We start from the raw sequence: 5,404 nt of genomic DNA, 5'->3' as shown, positions 1-5,404 counted from the left end.
CCCGGCGGCGCTCCCGAATCCGATTATCCAACCTGATGGTGAGTGAAATAAGATTATCCAGCATAGGCGATTCATCATATGACACCAATTCATCTTTCAAGGTCTCAGCCAAAGCATTAATGAACACTCCTTGTAATGCCTCGTCATTCCAACCACTCACTGCCGCTAAAGTCCGAAACTCCACTGCCATCTCCGCCACACTGCGAGACCCCTGCCGAAGAGAAAACAAACGTTTAGCAGCCTCCTTGCCCCGTACGGGGTGGTCGAAAACCTTCCTCATCTCAGTGGTGAAGGCAACGTAAGCGTTGCAAATGTCTGACTGACTCTCCCAGACCGCGGATCCCCAGGAACGAGCGGAACCGCTAGTAGAGTTGATAAGGTAGGCAATACGGGCTCTTTCTGAGGCGTAGGTGAGGGGCTGTTGTTCAAACACCAACGAGCATTGAGTCAAAAAATCACCACAGGTTCCCATGTTCCCGTCATAGCGCTCTGGAGCAGGAACAAAAGGCTCTCTGATCTGGGCTGGAGGAGCCGGAAAAACAGGCGGAGCATGAGAAGGAGCAGTTTGTATGCCATGAACGAGGGGTGCATTATTAACTTGGGTAGTAAGGGCAGACACTTGATTGGTGAGTAATTGAACCTGATTACGCAGCACCTGACTGTTCTCGGATATAGTCTTAAACAGGGTATCATGTTGGCCAAGTAAAATGCCCTGATTGGCTATGGCAGTCCGAATTTGAGTGCACTCTGGGGTGGTATCCGAGCTACTGTCTGCTGGGTTCATGTTGGTCAGATCATACTGTCATGATTTAACTGGATTTGAACCCAAATGCAGACAACTACACCGAGCCAGAGAAAGTTTAACAGGTTTATTCACAAAGTTCAATTTGTCCAGGTTTCCAATAATAGGGGAAGAGCAAGTCCAGGTTTACAGGGAGGGTAACAGATCCAGGTTCAGAGCAGGTGTGGTACCGTAATGTCCTAGTATCCGTGGTGAGTCCAAAAGGGAGGTCCGGTAGTGGAAAGCAGGATGGTGGTGGCAGGAGTGAAGCGGAGGCAGGAGTCAGGTTCCAATAATCTGTGGCACAGGAGAAAAGTAACTAGAACAGGCCAAAAACACAAAGAGCGAAAAAACAAGCAGGTTGAGTCAACAGCGAAACTAACATGGTCGTCTTGACTATGATCTGACGATGAGTGGCAAATTTGACCGGGTCTTAAAGGCTGAGGTGATTATGGTGAATGAGCTGCAGCTGGAACCCTGACTCCCGCACACCAGACTTCACTCCTGCAATCAAGGACAGACAGAGGGGAGGGGGAGAGCAGAGAGAGAGCTACCTAGCAGCAGTAGGCCTAACATGGTGTTGGAGAAGAGCTCAACTCTTCCACTGAGGGCAGGACAAGATTTGACTGGGAAGACAAACAAACAGAACACAACACAGTCAGACAAAAGAGCTGAGAATGAGTTAGTCCAAGCAAGGATTAAAATCACATTGATGTGAAATAATGTGATTTTGTTTGTATATGTGATTGACTCTACATACAATAATGAGAGAAAATGAACAGGGCAACTGGAGAGGAAACATTCAATGCGCCAGATGAGACATGGTTTCAGTTCATATCAGGCGAAAGTTGACACTGGTAGTGTAGTGGTCATCCCCTCTTCATCAGGGAACAGGAGGGGACTTGGCTGTAAATACAAATAGCAGATACATTCCATTACAGCAGCGCCATCATAGGTTTGGACAACAAGTTTCTCCATGGAGTTGATCAAACACATACTGTCAAACACATACTGCGCTTCTCGCCCACTTGACACATCAAAGTAGCCCAAGAAACGTTTCTGAATAAAGCCCTGATCATCCATATACCTGATGATAACTAACAACTGTGCGTGACAGCTGATGTCTGTGGTTACATCCATTTGCCATGTGAAAGCATGCGCTGCGTCAACCTCTCTTTTAATCTCACTTTTAATGGATGATGCAATGGAAGCTATCAAATCATTCTGAATTGATTTTTACATCCCAGAGAAGACAGTAGAAACGTCCATATGCTCAGCAAGTAAAGCATCGTAACGTGCAATTACCTCTGCAAGTTCCTTGTACTAGTTGCCCTTGTTAGCAGAACTTTCCCTCTCATCATGGCCCTTTGCTTCACAATGTGCCCCTTAAAAGCCCCAAAATGCAGTATCCCTTTTTCTTCTTATCTTGTTGTTGTGTTGCGCAGTTTGAATACGCAGATCTTCGTCCATTACATGATCAATGCGTCTTTTTCGTCAACAAAAATTCCACTACGTTGTTCCACTACAACGTTAGCGTTAGCTAGCCATTCTGGTGAAACAAACTGCACTCTAGTAGCTAGCTAGCTACTTGCTACTAAAATTAGCAGGGCACTAATGCCACTAACTCGATACCAAAATAAAGTTATAAAACCAAGAAAACAATATTTAATCTACCTCCTCTGTCTCCTGTAGTTTGAAGAAACACATTTAAATGGAATAATATAAAGAAAATGCTCCACACTCACTATTCACTATCTCAATCTCATTCTATCCAACAATGTCACCAACTCACCAATCTTCTAAATCACACATGCGTAGTACTAGGTTCATTCTCTGATCCTTTGATTGGATGGACAACATGACATTTCATACTGCAAAAGCTTTGATTGGTTGGAGGATGTCCTCCGGAAGTCGTCATACTTACCATGTAGGTCTATGGAAGGGGGTGAGCAGCATGAGCCTCCTAGGTTTTTGTGTTGAAGTCAACGTAGCCAGAGAAGGAAGGAAAATAGCTGTCCTCTGGCCACACCATGGTATTACCCTAAAGAGTGCTGTTGAGACTATTGCAAAACAGTGTGTTTTAATCAGGTATTTGGTGACGTGAATATAGTTAGTGTATAGTTTTATCTAAAAAGCATACTTTTGTAATGTTTTTGTAGTTTATTTTTATTTTTATTCACTGAATAGGATGGCCATCCCCTTCCTCATCTGAGGAGTCTCCACTGCACAGCACATACACACACACACTCATCCCTTCTACTCCTATACCTGTCACTTTAGGCAAAGCACTCTGTACACACACACACACACACACAGAGACACACACACTATTCATGCCTCAAGACACAACAAGAAACACTCACTCCCATCCTGGCTCACAAACACAGTAAAGCATTTTTCAGCCTGAAGTGGACTCCCTCTATCCACAGCATTTTCCCTGTGGTTAGTTACAGCTTGGGGGAACCTTTATCTCTTTATTATAGCCCACACGCACTGTACGTAGCCAACTCACAAATACTAAAAATACACTACAGTACCTGGCTTTCCATCATACCTTTCATTATCCTACCTCCCCACCCCCACACAGACACACAAACACACACACTTACATACAGACACACCACACACACAAGCACTCTTTTACACACTTCCAGTCCATGAACCCCTTGCCTTTACGATCCTGTCTGACACAGACCATATTAAAAGGGTTTCAGACAGGGGACAGACATACATATACAATAACCCTCTAAAGTGTACGCAAGCACATTTCCTTATACACTCACATGAACTCTAAGACCCCCTCCCTCCTCTCCTTCTTCCCCCATCCCCTCCTCCATCTCTCCCTCCCCTCCTCATGTCCTGCCTGCTAATGAGATATCTTTCTAGGAGTTCGCAAGTGAGTCGGAGCTCGGGGGTGCGGAGGTGTTTGCGTGTGCACTTCCCTGTGTGTGTGTGTGTGTGTGTGTGTGTGTGTGTGTGTGTTTGTGTGTGTGTGTGTGTGTGTGTGTGTGTGTGTGTGTGTGTGTGTGTGTGTGTGTGTGCTTACAGCGCAGGCTGATAGTGCTCCTAGCCTCACTTCACCCCAGGTCGACTCATTTCCGTCACACTAATTACAGACAAGAATCTCAGGAAAGCTTTTGGTGTTTAAAGGCTTCCATGAAATTACAGTTTTATGGTATGGTTAAAGTCTGCATCTAATAAAGTAATTAGATTAGAATGACCATAGAGTGTGTTTATAAGATATGGCAACCTTATAAACGTATAACTGCATACTTGAGTATAGGTATTTAAAAGTAATGGTTTTCTGTACCATTATATTGTTGTGCCTTTATTTAGTAGATCATAAATTAATAAATTATAATTATTTATAAATAAACCTGGCAAACTAACCAAGGCCACTCACAAGTGACAGATCACCACTTAGAAACAAGGTTACTACACAGAGTCCATATTTTAAATAGGCTGTGGATTTGCGAGATGTGATTAGAATTTTAATACCCAGCGATTTTTCTTTCCGTGGGAGATGCTGTGAAATGTGGTGATAGGAATCTGTCCACTCTCAATAGAGAGAGAAGAACAGAGCTGAGAGCTGCTGCCCTTAACTCTCATTTACTCTACACCAGAACCACTGGTGAGTGGATTCCTACAATACCAAGAAAATTCTTATTATTATTCTCAGCAGTGATGCATGGGAGAGCATATGATCTGCCTTTTGGTGCCTGTTGTTTATCATATTGTGATTGTCTTGTATATATAAGGGATTTATTGTTTTATATATTAAGGGTATGTGAGACAAGGGAGATGTACCTGTCCATAGTTGGTTATTAGGAAAGGGAATTGTACTAATTATCTCATGTTATTAACAAACAACAATTTGTCATTGTTTGTTGCCGCTATAATTGCTGCCTTATCTTGCTGCATTCCCCTTCCCCCTTCCGTCTTCAAAAGGACCACAATGGAAATAAGCTTTTCAGCTTTATTGTGTTATCCTTGATGATTTTCTTAAATTATATGTGGAGGCATCACTGGCTGGAGCGCCCTTATGTATGTATAAAAAATATATATATATCAATCAATCAATCAATGATTATAACTCTATGAAGGTTTGAAGAGGGGAAGGAAGGGATGGAGAGATGAAGTGTAAAAAAAGAGATTGGAAGGATGAAAGTGCTAATTCTGCTCCTCTGTATTCATTGCTGTCTGGACACCCTTACTGTACCCTACCATCCCAATCATGAAGTATTTCTTCCCCATACACTGTCTATACTAATAGATTCTACAAGGTCACTCCTTCTGCCACGGACGGTTAGCAATTATACCTCTTACATATATTACCTTCCTCCAATACCCCCTCTCTTACCACCTCTTCCCCCACCCATATCACTGTCTACCCCCCCCCTCTTCAGGGGGATTTACCGTAAAACCCCACCCACATCCATGACCCAGTTCTGAGGAGATGAAGGGTAATTGGGGACCATTGTGTTTGCTTCAGAGAGACGGGTGCTCTCTCTCCTTTCTCTTTCAGCAGTGCCTCACACTTGGATAGACATACACACTGCTTCCTTGTTTAAGCACATGGCTTCAGGGTCATCTGTGTTTTGTGTTGTTTAGTGTGCTTGGGAT

This window comes from Coregonus lavaretus (assembly GCF_964263955.1).
Source record: "Coregonus lavaretus genome assembly, chromosome: 28".
Classification (NCBI taxonomy): Eukaryota; Metazoa; Chordata; class Actinopteri; order Salmoniformes; family Salmonidae; genus Coregonus; species Coregonus lavaretus.
Note: the sequence above shows the minus strand (reverse complement) of the source record.